This window comes from Dendrobates tinctorius, unplaced genomic scaffold, assembly GCF_039654945.1.
Source record: "Dendrobates tinctorius isolate UK_male_01 unplaced genomic scaffold, ASM3965494v1 ptg000097l, whole genome shotgun sequence".
NCBI classification, from domain to species: domain Eukaryota; kingdom Metazoa; phylum Chordata; class Amphibia; order Anura; family Dendrobatidae; genus Dendrobates; species Dendrobates tinctorius.
The window spans coordinates 14,097,526-14,112,690 of record NW_027361765.1 but is presented as its reverse complement, the minus strand read 5'-3'; the positions used below and the strand labels follow the sequence as shown (position 1 = coordinate 14,112,690).

The 15,165-nt window shown below is 43.9% G+C and overlaps 1 protein-coding gene and 1 pseudogene across 5 annotated transcripts in view; both read right to left on the bottom strand.

The window, feature by feature from the left end:
• Positions 1–15,165, bottom strand: part of APBA2 (amyloid beta precursor protein binding family A member 2) — a 791,677-nt gene that overhangs the window by 54,230 nt on the left and 722,282 nt on the right. The window lies entirely within an intron of this gene.
• LOC141098882 (piwi-like protein 1 pseudogene) lies at positions 10,724–12,501 on the bottom strand (annotated as a pseudogene).

The window sequence follows — 15,165 nt, the reverse complement described above, 5'->3', positions numbered from 1 at the left end:
CCTTCAACACCTCAGAATTCACCAGTAGGGTACATGTAAAAGGAAACGCTAGAGAATATTAATGTCCATATTGCAATGGCTGAACCACCCATGGTTTTACTAGACTTAGTGGTAATTGGGACATTACTAGTTCTACATATGTTGAGAGGCAAGCATAGTAAAACCATATAACTATCTGAATACAGTAAAATAAATCTCTTCCTATATCATGTGAATAATTGTGAGGGATTTTATTCATTGGGGTGTGCTGAAATATATTTATGGTACTTGTACTGCAAGAATACAAAGAATAGATTCCAAGATATGTAGGCAAGGGACAGTGCGATAAAAATATGGCTACGGGGTTAAATCATCATGATGAAATAAAATTAAGAAAATATATTGAGTGTGTTGTAGAAGAGGCTGCCTGTCAGGACTCTGGACACTTTTGCTATGTTCTGGAATTTTGCCCTTCTCCAAGATGGTGGTCTGGCCTTCATGTGTTCCTGTCTGCTGCCTTTAAGACTCCACCCCAGTCATTAATCTATGCTGGAGTATTCTGCCTGTGTTCCTTTGAGTACTGGGTTGTCCTGGCTTCTCAGCTGCTGTAGCTTGCTGAGGTTGTTCCATTCGTGGTTGCTTCAAGAGACTATACTGCACTCCCCTGCTGCTGCCCGCTCCACAGCCGCTGGCTGTCTCCACTGCTCTACTGTCCTGTTACCTGCTGCCACCTGATCGGTGAGACTTACTGTTTGCTCCGTCCTAAAGAATCTACCGTGTGCTTGCTACTTGTGGTTCTGCGATTCCGGCTGACTCAGCGGCCCTGCCGTGCCCTAACTGGACCAGGGTTAGGGTACCTACTGGATAGACTTTCTGAGAACTATACCGTACTGATAACGGCATCTGTTTCCATAGTGACCGGCTATAACGTTCTGGACTTTGTTTCTAAACTATGCTCCAAGCATTCGATACTTTGAAAGGCGTATACCCTGCAGCTGGCCGTTGACCTCTAGCGGCAGTTTATTGACTTTTGTGTTTGCCTTGTTCACACTGTGCACGCATGGTTTTGCTGCGTTCTTATATAAACTCGATTCACTTAACTCTGGACTCTGCTGTGATTGTGCTTCTTGCCAAGAAACCCCTGTAGTATCCACTATAATTGTTACAGGATACTCCAGCCCAAAAAGAGGGGTTTGCAGGAGCTATGTCAGACAGCAAGATGGAACAGGTGTACACCATGCTCCGTTCCCTGCAGCAGGATATGAATGTTCTGCAAAAGAAAGTTGAAAGCGTGGAACGTAATCAACGGGGTTTTGGGCAGAACCTGCAGGACTTAGACGCTCGAGTTGCAGCACAGGAAAGCAGATTGACTGGATTGGAGACCCAGTGTGGACAAAACTTCCAGGACATCAGTACACAGATGGCAGCTCAGGGGGCTCGACATGTGACTTTGCCTGCAGGGCACGTACCACCACCTAGCCTTCCTAAATTACCACCATTTAGATACAATGGCGACCGCGACAAGTTTCGTGGATTCGTGAACCAATGTATGCTGTACTTTGACATCCATGCTGATCATTTCCCAACGGGCCGTTCTAAAGTGCTATGTATAATCATGCTGCTGACCTCACGTGCGCTTGCTTGGGCGAATCCTATGATCGAGTCTCGTGACCCACGCCTGAATGTGCTGGATGATTTTTTGGCCGCCATGGCACTAATGTTTGACGATCCAAATCGTCGCGCTTCGGCTGAGACCGCGCTGCTATCTTTGCGCCAGGGCAAGCGCTCGGTTATTGAATATGCGACCGACTTCAGGCGACTAGCAGTAGATACTAATTGGGACCTTTATGCACAGGTTCCCATTTTTAAGAGAGGCCTGTCCAGCGTGGTAAAAGATGAATTAGCCTGCTCAGAATCCCCACAGGAGCTCGAGGCTTTTATACAGCATTGCGTGCGCATAGACATTCGCCTTACTGAGCGCAGGCAGGAAAAGCTGGCTGTGTATAACCGCATGTCTAATTTTTCCCTTCCTCCCAAAGAAACTGCAGGTAAGACATCTCGGGGTGTGGAGGAGGTACCGATGCAGATTGACTCAGTTCAGAGGCGTGATAGTAATGAACGCCGGGAACATCGCCTTCGGGAGAGTTTGTGTTTTTATTGCGGCCAGTCAGATCACTTCCTGATTAACTGCCCAAAATGTCCTAAACGTCAGAACAAAGTGGTAGCTGCAATTGGGGAGCTGGATGGCAGTGATACGGAATCCGACACTTCTGAGTGTAGCCTGCCTATAGATGCAGTGTTTCAGTCGCTTGCTATGACCACACCCCCCGGGGAAGTGAAGGAAAAGAGCTCTCATTGTTCCCTCCCTATTAAAATCTTGTGTGCTGGAAGATGGATTTCCAGCTCAGCTATGATCGACTCAGGGGTGGGGGGCAATTTTATGGACATTTCCTTTGCCAAGGAACATGGCATTCAGTCTTGTCAGAAGGCTTCTCCAATTAATTTGGAGACAGTAGACGGCTCACCCCTAATCTCTGGCCCTGTAGACCAGGAGACAATACCTCTCACGATCTTATTAGAGCCGGATCATCAGGAGCAATTGTCGTTCTTATTAATCTCTTCTCCACATTTTCCCGTGATCCTAGGTATTCCCTGGTTGCGCTCTCAGAACCCGACCATCAACTGGGAGACCAAGGCGATCACTTTCCCAACAAGGGAGAAGTCTGCTACGGAGACAATCTCTACATCCTTGAAGGCCGAATCTCCTATACAGGTAGTGGGGATACCAACTGTCTATAAGGAATTTTCTGATGTGTGTGACAAGGAGAAGGCGGACCAGCTCCCGCCACACAGACACTATGACTGCCCTATTGAACTCCTTCCCGGGGCAGCGATTCCCTTTAGTAATGTCTACCCTCTGGCTGCACCAGAACTTCAGGCCCTAAAAGAGTACATCGATGAAAATCTGGCCAAGGGCTTCATACGCCCTTCTTCCTCGCCAGCTGGGGCGCCTATATTCTTTGTGAAAAAGAAGGATGGGACACTAAGACCATGCATCGATTATCGGGGACTTAATAAGGTAACCATACGTAACCGCTACCCTCTACCGCTAATACCTGAATTAATGGAGAGAGTCCGCCAAGCAAAAGTCTTTTCCAAATTAGACCTTCGTGGGGCGTATAATCTAGTGCGTATTCGCCCTGGGGATGAGTGGAAGACAGCTTTTAGATGCCGTTATGGACATTTTGAATATCTAGTAATGCCCTTTGGACTGTGTAACGCGCCAGCGACCTTCCAACACCTTGTCAATGATATTTTCAGGGATCTATTGGACCAGTTTGTGGTCATATACTTGGACGACATTTTGATTTTTTCAGACTCATTGCAGGAACATGAGGAACATGTCAAGACGGTTTTAAGACGGCTGAAGGAGAACCACCTATATATTAAACTGGAGAAATGCGAGTTCCATCGCTCCGAGATACAGCTTCTGGGCTATGTCATCTCCCCTCAGGGGCTGAATATGGAATCTGGAAAGATCCAGGCAATCACCGACTGGCCGGTACCCAAAAATATAAAACAGGTACAACGTTTTATCGGTTTTGCCAATTTTTATAGACGTTTTATCCGAAATTTTTCTGATATTGTCCGTCCCATCACTGCATTGACAAAGAAGGAGAATCCATTTAAATGGTCCGCACAAGCTCAGGAAGCATTTATTCGGCTCAAGACCTGTTTTACTTCAGCTCCACTGTTGGTCCACCCTGATCCGATACTTCCATTTATCGTGGAAGTGGATGCCTCAGACAACGCCTTGGGGGCCATCCTTTCGCAGAGAGTCGGAGAGAAGGCCTTACTTCATCCATGTGCTTTCTTTTCTCGTAGGCTGACCTCAGCAGAGAAGAACTATGACGTAGGGGATAAGGAGCTGCTGGCCATTATTGCGGCTTTTAAAGAATGGAGACACCATCTCCAAGGAGCCGCTCAAAAAGTTATTGTGTTGACAGACCATCGTAACCTGGAGTTTCTTAGATCCACGAAATGTCTCTCTCCTCGTCAGGCCCGCTGGAGCTTATTTCTGAATCAATTCGATTTTATTATCTCCTTTCGACCAGGTTCTCGCAATGGAAAAGCAGATGCACTATCTCGGATTCATGCTGCAGATGCCTTACGGGGACCCTCGCCGAAAACGATTCTTTCCGATGCCAATTTCATCGGGGTCATCCAGGATAAGGACTTGTGGAAGGACATCAAGGAAGCGTATGTAGGTGACGTACTCTTGACTAACCCACCTGCTGATGTCAATCTGGTCCTTAAAGGGGGCATGTGGTTCAGAGGACAACGTGTTTACATCCCAGAGGCGGTCCATCTCAAAATCTTCAGAGTGGTTCACGATTCCAAGGTGGCAGGTCATAGGGGGGTACAGAAGACCCAAGAGTTCCTAAGTCGCTTCTTCTGGTGGCCAACATGCCTGAAGGACACAAGGGACTACGTTCTCTCATGCGAGGTATGTGCTCGTCATAAGACCCCGCGTATGTCACCTACGGGCCTCCTGCAACCTTTACCTATTCCATCCCGCCCATGGGGGTCGATATCTATGGACTTTATTGTGGAGCTGCCCATCTCTAAAGGCATGAATACGATCTTAGTGGTTGTAGACCGTTTAACAAAGGCCGCCCATTTCGTCCCATGCGCCGGTCTTCCCTCAGCTAAAGAGACTGGAGATCTGGTCCTACAGAATGTGTTTCGGCTGCATGGGGTCCAAGATGAGATCATCTCTGATCGAGGCTCCCAATTTACGTCAAGATTCTGGAAAGAGTTCTGTTCTGCACTCAATATTGATGTGTGCCTTTCTTCCGCCTATCACCCCCAGACAAATGGTCAGACAGAATGGACCAATCAGACCTTGGAACAGTATCTTCGGTGCTACGTCAGCCACCTTCAAGATGATTGGCTGGACTTACTTCCTTTGGCGGAGTTTTCTTATAACAACTCTCAGAACGCCTCTACTAAGGTAACACCGTTTTTTGCAAACCTGGGTTACCATCCCAGTATCTTTCCCAGGTCTCCAATAAAGTCTCCAGTTCCGGCTGTAGAGGAAAGGCTTACTACGATGAAACAGAATATGGAGGTCCTAAAAGAGACCCTGACTTCAGCCCAAGAGCGCTACAAAAGATCGGCAGATAGATTCCGCAAACCAGCACCTGTGTTCAAGGTAGGGGATTCCGTATGGTTATCCACCAAAAATTTAAAATTGAATGTTCCTTCACAGAAGCTGGGACAGAAGTTCATCAGCCTTTTTAGGATTAATGGCATTGTGAGCTCTGTGGCCTGTCGCCTGAAGTTACCTAGGACTATGAAGGTACATCCCGTATTTCATGTTTCCCTACTAAAGGCTGTCTCACCTAATACTTTTCAGGGTCGTGTTGTGCCACCTCCACGGCCGGTGATAATTGATGGGCAAGAGGAATTTGTGGTCGATGACATTATTGACTCCAGAATTCGCAGAGGTCGGCTCCAGTATCTGATTAGATGGCAGGGGTATCCCCCTGAAGAGGACTCTTGGGAACCGGTGGAGAACATCAGCGCTCAAAGGAAGATTTCTCTTTTCCATCAGAGATTCCCCGAGAAACCGGGTTCGGGATCGTCCTGAGGCCGCTTCTAAGGAGGGAGTAATGTCAGGACTCTGGACACTTTTGCTATGTTCTGGAATTTTGCCCTTCTCCAAGATGGTGGTCTGGCCTTCATGTGTTCCTGTCTGCTGCCTTTAAGACTCCACCCCAGTCATTAATCAATGCTGGAGTATTCTGCCTGTGTTCCTTTGAGTACTGGGTTGTCCTGGCTTCTCAGCTGCTGTAGCTTGCTGAGGTTGTTCCATTCGTGGTTGCTTCAAGAGACTATACTGCACTCCCCTGCTGCTGCCCTCTCCACAGCCACTGGCTGTCTCCGCTGCTCTACTGTCCTGTTACCTGCTGCCACCTGATCGGTGACACTTACTGTTTGCTCCGTCCTAAAGAATCTACCGTGTGCTTGCTACTTGTGGTTCTGCGATTCCGGCTGACTCAGCGGCCCTGCCGTGCCCTAACCGGACCAGGGTTAGGGTACCTACTGGATAGACTTTCTGAGAACTATACTGTACTGATAACGGCATCTGTTTCCATAGTGACCGGCTATAACGTTCTGGACTTTGTTTCTAAACTATGCTCCAAGCATTCGATACTTTGAAAGGCGTATACCCTGCAACTGGCCGCTGACCTCTAGCGGCAGTTTATTGACTTTTGTGTTTGCCTTGTTCACACTGTGCACGCATGGTTTTGCTGCGTTCTTATATAAACTCGATTCACTTAACTCTGGACTCTGCTGTGATTGTGCTTCTTGCCAAGAAACCCCTGTAGTATCCACTATAATTGTTACACTGCCTCGGGCAACAGTATACCGTGAGGATAGCAATTCTTCTCTTCCCATGATTGTGAGGCAATATTTATAGGATAAGGCACTAATCTATGTTAAATTAATGCACAACCAGATTAATGCATGTAGCTTATCTTTACATACAAGTCGTTCCACAGGGAACTAAAGAGTAGAGGTTAAATAGCTTTAAATTGCCCTCTCTAACGAAGAGCTCCTGAAGGCTCATAAAGCCCAAGATGTACAGTTTTAACATTATTTTATAGCTAACACCCCCATGAGAGGTTTCTACATGCTGAGCAGTCCAGAGTGGGGACGGCATTAATCAGACTAACACTGCATCTACCTACATATTGCTGCACTTGTGTTTGATAGAGCTACATGCGCATATACACTTCAAAAGTTCAAAAGTTTGGGGTCAATTTTGTGTTTTCCATTAAAACTCACTTTTATTAACCAAATGAGCTGCCAAATGAATTTGAAATCTTGTCCAGACATTGACAAGGTTCGAAAAATATATTTTTATTTTAAATAATAATTTTCTCCTTCAAACTTTGCTTTCGTCAAAGAATGTTCCCTTTGCAGCAATTACAGCATTGCAGACATTTGGCATTCTAGCAGTTAATTTGCTGAGGTAATCTGGAGAAATTTCACCCCATGCTTCAAGAAACCCCTCCCACAAGTTGGTTTGGCCTGATGGGCACTTTTTACGTACCATACGGTCAAGCTGCTTCCACAACAGCTCAATGGGGTTGAGATCTGGTGACAGCGCTGGCCACTCCATTACAGATAGAATACTAGCTGCCTGCTTCTTCCCTAAATAGTTCTTGCAATAATTTGGAGGTGTGCTTTGGGTCATTGTCCTGTTGTAGGATGAAATTGGCTCCAATCAAGCGCTGTCCACAGGGTTTGGCATGGCGTTGCAAGATGGAGTGATAGCCTTCCTTATTCAAAATCCCTTTTACCTTGTACAAATCTCCCACTTTACCAGCACCAAAGCAACCCCAGACCATCACATTACTCCACCATGCTTGACAGATGGCGTCAGGCACTCTTCCAGCATCTTTTCAGTTGTTCTGTGTCTCACAAATGTTCTTCTGTGTGATCCTAACACCTCAACCTTGAATTCATCTGTCCATAACACTTTTTACCAATCTTCCTCTGTCCAATGTCTGTGTTCTTTTGCCCATATTAATCTTTTCATTTTATTAGCCAATCTTAGATATGGCTTTTTCTTTGCCACTCTGCTCTGAAGGAAAGCATCCCGGAGTCGCCTCTTCACTGTAGACATTGACACTGGCATTTTGCGTGTACTATTTAATGAACCTGCCAGTTGAGGACTTGTGAGGCGTCAATTTCTCAAACTATTGACTCTAACGTACTTGTCTTGTTGCTCAGTTGTGCAGCGGGGCCTCCCACTTCTTTTTCTACTCTGGTTAGAGCCTGTTTGTGCTCTCCTCTCAAGGGAGTAGTACACACCGTTGCAGGAAATCGTCAGTTTCTTGGCAATTTCTCGCATGGAATAGCCTTCATTTCTAAGAACAAGAATAGACTGTCGAGTTTCACATGAAAGTTCCATTTTGAGAGCTTAATGGAACCAATAAATGTAATGCTCCAGATTCTCAACTAGCTCAAAGGAAGGTCAGGTTTATAGCTTCTCTAATCAGCCAAACTGTTTTTAACTGTGCTAACATACTTGCACAAGGGTTTTCAAGGGTATTCTAACCATCCATTAGCCTGCTTACACAGTTAGCAAACACAAAGTACCATAAGAACACTGGAGTGACGGTTGTTGGATATGGGCCTCTATTCACCTATGAAGATATTGCATTACAAACCGGACGTTTGCAGCTAGAATAGTCATTTACCACATTAACAATGTATAGAGTGCATTTCTGAATAATTTAATGTTAGCTTCATTGGAAAAAACTCTGCTTTTCTTTCAAAAATAAGGAAATTGCTAAGTGACCCTAAACTTTTGAACAGCAGTGTAAATAGTTTTGGGGTGAAATCCTGTTGACAGATTCCCTTTAAAGGAATTTCCCATATTTAAATATTTTTTCAATATTGAAAAATAATTTGCATATAGGTGCGGTGTTAACTTCTACTGAAACAGAACAAAATCTTCATATACAGAGAAGTATTACAAAGCAGAGTTATCTGTGCTATCTCAAAAAGAATCATGCGTGGAATAGATGTACGAGTGGTTGTTCATCAGTATCTTGCACTTGTTCTATCTCCATCATATACCACTGGGGCATGTCTGGATTTTGCAGAGAACTTGTACTTCAACCACAAATTGATAAGTATGGCCCTGTTTTTCAATTACGTGTTGGTGATTTGATGTTGTTTTTAGTAAATTGTTTTTTTTTATAATTGTGAACTGCATTTAAATATTCCAAATCATTATTTCTGAAGGCCTTTGCTTCTGCTTCAGATGAGAAAAAAGCAGTGCTTACCATTCCAGTGAGATTAACAGCGTCTTTTGTAACAAACAAAGGCTATTATTTGCTTTTAGAAATCAGGAACAAAATTACCTAAAAGAAGTGTACTGAAAACGACTTCAGTAGTCCTTATAAGCGGAAGGTATTTGTGCTGCAATGTAGGATTCTCCAGGGCTAATGAGGCTGAAAATAGAGAGCACTGGAGCACAACTAACTCAAACATCAGCAAAGTTTTCCAAGAGACTTCGGTATGTTCACTTGGAAAAACAATTATGCACAAATGACTTCAGCTCCTTCTCAAGTGATTTAAATACATTCAAATTACAGAAAGCAAAAAATGCACTGAGCATAAACCCCAGAGATACCGGCCTATTTTGGAGAGAACACATGTAATTAGACCTAGAACATGTTCTACACTTTCCTGGTGTTACAACACCTACTCCGGGGAGACTTCCAGGCTGTAATATATGAGTATGACATTACTCTTTCAGTACCCTATACTTGTCAGTCTAGTAATAGAGAAAAACTCCTTTAATTCTGCAAATGGTGCCCTAAAATAATGTGATTTTTCTCAGATCTTTTGGTATTCTATTGCAAAATAGTGCCGTAAAATAAGTCAAAATTCTGAAACTGGCCTCTCGATTATATGGGAGCAATCTACAGAACAGACTATTTGAAATCCATAGATCACATTTCACATAGAATTATGCCCCAATATAGATCACATCCTGTGGCAATGTACCGTAGTTCTTTTTTAACAGTAACCGAAACATGATTGGCATTAAGCATATAAATTACCTTTCAATTTATGAAAGCTTCTTTTAGCTCACATCTCTGAAGAGTTTGTTTGATGCTCTCCCAAATATAAGTTGCTTAGTTTTCCATCATTCCATTAATATCTTAATGCAAACTCCATACTCTGGTGCTCTAACATTGTTATCCCCAAAAACATTAGCACCATATACATAGTGGCCTTATAAAACAATTGTGAGCAAATATTGCCTGACAGGAATTACTATCACAAAGCGTGGCCCCCAAAATAGCAATCAGTACTACATTCAGTGAACCTAACAATAATGGTGCCAAACAGTGGCAGGACAGTATTAGTGCCAATAAAAAGCTTATCAAGCAGACAATATGTTTCTTACTTGTTCTGACACCAGTGCCAATCTGCTCTCTTCTCCTATGACTGCCTCCCTTTTACTGTAGTCCATGCTCAGTTTTCCAAGTAACCTTGTAACTCCTTTGACGTATTCAACTAAGGCCTTTAAATACAGACTCAGTCATTTGCTATATGAATATTCAGTACGCTTTGCATTTTGTTCAAAGTGTACTGGAGTTTGTCTTACCGTTCGTGATGGGCGAGCACTAAAATGCTTGGGTGCTCTTTGCTAAGGTTGAGCAAATTGGAATGCTCGGGTGCTCAACCCGAGCAACGAGTCCAATGTAAGTCCATGGGAAGCTCGAGCATTAGACTTAAGGTCTGAAAACATCTGAAATCAATGGGAACAGTGCTCAAATGACATGGGAACATCATGGGGAAGACCCCCTGGAAGCATTTCTGACTCCTAGGTAACTGCTGTGAACAATGTTTTCAGAGTATTACGCCACTTTTACAGGCGCACACTAAAACATACAAAAACGAAGCCAAAATGGATTTTCCTGAGAAATATGTTAAGGAACATCTTTTCCAGGGTAATGATAAATAACCCCCCCAAAAAAATGTACCTTCGCCACTTGGGCTATGCTCACACGTAGCGTTTTTTATGCGTTTTTACACTTTAGCATTTCTTTCAACCTATACAAATGCATTCACAGGGAAATGTCATTTTAACATTTAACAACCTTAGCTGGCCATGTGGTGTGTGACGCATCATAAGACACATCCTGTTTCATTAATGAAGGAGGGCCTCTGAAAGTCACAAAGCCTATTTTTATAGGGGCATCAGGCGGCATTAATATTCTTAAAGGGCCATGAGCCGGCTATGTTTTGTTGTTCCCATTATTAAACTGTTATTGTCTTTGCAGTGAGTGGCTGGACTGCCAAAAATTAGGACGCACCCCTTTGACGAGACGTAAAGGAGGGCCTCATGAAAAAATGTTCACATTATAAGAATGTGGGTCTCCAATAGTGTTGCCTATTCATTGAATGCAATGCTTGCCTTGCTGCAAAGTTACACACAACTCAATAATCCTAGAAACTGACGTACTGGATGGCCACATGAAACCAAAGTTCCCATTATTATTTATTTGGTACTGCCACACTGTTTGCCTATGCATTGAATGCAAGGCCCACCTTGCCACAAAGTTACACGCACCCCAATAACCCTTTGAACCAATGTAGTGGATGGCCAAATGAAACCAAACAAACAAAATTCAATGTAGCCCTCAAATTGCACAATTTGTAGCCCACAGATAGATGAGCGGTGTGACGAAAATACCCCACTTTAAAATATCTAACCTGTACTTTTTTTTCACAGCAAAATTGTGTCAATGACTAGGGTAAGATGCAGCAAATAAAGTTCAATGTAGGCCTGAAATGCCACAACTTTTAGACAACAGATAGGTGAGTCGTGTGACGGAGACACCAGACTTTAAATTATCTGGCCGAAATTTTTTTAAAAAACAGAAAACTAGTGACACTAACTAGCCAAGGACACAGCGAAAACAGTTCAATATAGGCTTGAAAAGGCACAATTGTTATCCCACAGATAGGTGAGGCGTGTGACGGAGATACCACACTGTAATATATGTGGCCTGTATTTTTATTTTTTTACAGCAAAATAGTGTCACTAACTAGGGTAGTATGGCATTCTCATGTAGTGTATGGCTGAGGGCTGTACTCCTGACAGGGTATGATGTATCTTACAGTGGCCAAGCTTTCTGTTAGGAGAAGAGCCGTTCCTTCTCAAATTACACAAACACAGAAAACTCCACAATACAATGTTTGCACATTAACTGCCTCTAGGCAGAAGATGATAATGGTGGTAGTAGATGGTGCATTTGAGCCCCAGTAATGAAGCAGCCATAAAAATTTGAAACAGAAGTATTTTTACTGAACGTAATGCGTTGAATTATTATTTATGAACAACAGTAAACTCCAGTGAAGAACAGAAGTTTACTGTCAAAACTTAGTCCCCAATCCCAAAGTTCTTTATGTACATTGTCATCTCTGCGAATATGGTCAAAAAATGTTCCCACTGTTTTTCTCTCTGTTCTAGTACTAGTTGAGTGTGATTTGCTAGCTCTTTCACTACAGAATAATCAGCTCGCATTCTATTAGTTAAACCTGTTAAATTGCAGAATTCTGGAATCAGAATAATAGGCCCTGTTGGAATTTTTCCTGGACCTATTGCTTTTTGGGATTATGTATGAGAGCAGGCTGTTTCAGGTCTGTGTTCCATTTGTTATATTGATTTTTGTAATAATCGATAAAACTGATTTCATAGCCATCTGACTGCTTGAAAGTAGACTCTGGAGTTAAATCCCAGTTGATATCATCAATATGATATGTATGATTGTTGTATTCGGTAAGAACTATCTGTCCAATCCGTTCTTTAGTGCAAGCATCAAAGAAGTCATGTGATCCAATTTTCGAGTGCAAATTGTACATTACATCCAGAACAGTTTCACTTCAAAGGAGTTTGTGGCTCACATCAATGCACAACATGATACTATTAATAATATTCTTTATTTACATAGCATGCCAACATATTCCGCAGTGCTTTACAGTTTAACAGTTTCAAACACAATAGTCATAATTAACAACGTTAACAATAATACGATAACTAAAGCAAAATAAAACGACCCTGCTCGTGAGAGCTTACAATCTACAATGAGGTGGGGAAGATACAAAGCACAGGTGTGTATTTACAATGATGATCCAGCCATCTTGAGGGAATGGGGTTAGATAGAAATAGTGAATGGGCTACACACACACACTTACACATAAAATCACTTTGATTAGGGAACGTGATAGACTGCTCTGAACAAATGTGTTTTGAGGGATCACCTAAAACTGTGCAAGTTGTGGCTGGTTCTAATTTGTTGAGGTAAAGCATTCCAGAGGATTGGCGAAACGCGGGAGAAGTCTTGGTGTCAGAAGTGGGAGGTACAGATTAGTGCAGATGTTAGTTGAAAGTCGTTTGCAGAGCTCAGCGATTGGCTGGGCCGATAGACAGAAATGAGGGAGATGTAAGGGGGTGCCCCACTGTGGAGAGCTTTGTGGGTGAGAAAAAATGCTTTGAATTGGATCCTATAATGAATGGGCAGCCAGTGTAATGACTGGAGAAGAGCGGATGAGTCCGAGTACCAATTAGCCAGATGGACAACCCTGGCTGCTGCATTAAGGAAGGACTGGAGAGGGAAAAGTCGAGTGAGCGGGAGGCCAATTAATAGAGTGTTACTGTAGTCCAGGCGGGAGTGGATCAGGGCAACAGTGAGGGTTTTTATTGTCTCCATGGTGATATAAGGTCGGATTCTAGAGATGTTCTTTACATGTAAGCGGCAAGAGCAGGCAAGAGATTGTATATGGGAGGTGAAGGAGAGATTGGTGTCAAACATAACACCCAGACAACATGCCTACTGCCGGGGTGTAATTATGGTGCCACCCACGGAGAGGGAAGTTTCAGATTTATGGAGGTTAGTAGACGGCGGGAGCAGAAGAAGTTCAGTTTTGGAAAGGTTGAGTTTCAGATAGAGAGCAGACATGATGTTGGAGACTGCGGACAGACAGTCACTGGCATATTGTAGTACAGCGGGGGTAAGGTCAGGGGATGACGTGTATAGTTGTGTGTCATCAGCATAAAGAAGGTACTGAAACCCAAATCTGCTGATGGTCTGTCCAATTGGGGCCATGTAGTGGGAGAAGAGAAGGGGGCCAATGACTGATCCCTGAGGTACCCCAACAAAGAGAGGAAGAGGAGATGAAGTAGAGCCAGTGAACAAAACACAGAAGGACCGGTCAGAAAGATAGGAAGAGAACCAGGAGAGAGCAGTGTCCTTAATGCCTAGTGACTGGAGCCTAGAGAGTTGGAGATGGTGGTCAACAGTGTCGAAAGGTGCAGAAAGATCGAGAAGAATAAGCAGAGAGTGGTTACCATTACATTTTTCTGTCAGGTCATTGGTCGATTGATGAGTGCAGCTTCTGTCAAACGTAGGGGGCGGAAGCCAGACTATGAAGGTCTAGGAGGGAGTGAGTGGAGAGGTAACGGGTAAGGCGGGAGTAGACCAGGTGCTCCAAGAGTTTAGAGATGAAGGAGAGATTGGAGACTGGTCTGTAGTTATTTGTGCAGGATGGGTCCAGAGCGGGTTTCTTTAATAATGGATTAGTGATAGAGTATTTGAAGGAGGAGGGGAAAATGCCCAAGGAGAAGTAGAGATTAAAGATTGTAGTTAGGTGAGTTATGACTGGAGAGACTGGAGGAGATGTGAGGGTATGGGGTCAGTAGTGCATTTAGTCAGACGAGAAGAAGAGAGGAGCCTGGAGACTTCTTCTTCTGTGATGGGATCAATTGTGGAGCGTGAGCCAAGGGAAATGCAGGGAGGGATGGGAGTCACGTCACGGCACATGGTGGCTGGGAGCAGATTTCCTGACAGATATTATTTATTTTCTCTACAAAGTAGGAGGCAAGGTCATCAGCTGAAATGTCTGTGATAGGGGCTTGTGCTTTTGGCCTGAGGAGGGAGTGAAAGGAGTCAAAAAATTTCTTGGGCTTTTGGATAGTGAGATCAGGGTGGTGAAGAAGATCTGTTTGGCGAGGTGAAGGGCACAATTATAGGTTCTTAACATAAATTTGAAGCGGATGAAGTCTTCAAGTGTTTGAGTTTTCCTCCATAAGCATTCAGCACTCCTTGAGCATCGCTGGAGAAATTGAGTTTGCGATGTGAGCCAGGGCTGTTGCACTCTGTGCTTTGAGGTTCTGAGGGTGAAGGGAGCTACTTGGTCAAGGGTGCTTCTGAGAGTGTCATTGTAGTGGTGTACAGCCAAACCAGGACAGGAAAAAGAGGAGATTGGGTGACAGTGATGAGTGTAGGGTGTCTGAAAGTGTATGATGGTTAATGGTTTGTAGATTTCTGAATGTGTGGTAGGTAGGAGTGTGCTGGGGTGGGCGAGGATTTGTGAGCGTGAAGAAGAGAATGTTGTGGTCAGAGAGGGGAAGCAGAGCGTTATCAAGGTAGGAGATTGAACAGAGCCGGACAAAGATAAGGTCAAGGGTGTTACCGTCTTTGTGTGTTTGAGAGATTAAGAGCTGTGAGAGGCCGAGAGAAGTGGTTAGTGATAGAGGCTGGAATGCAGATCATAGAATCATAGAATCGTAGAGTTGGAAGGGAC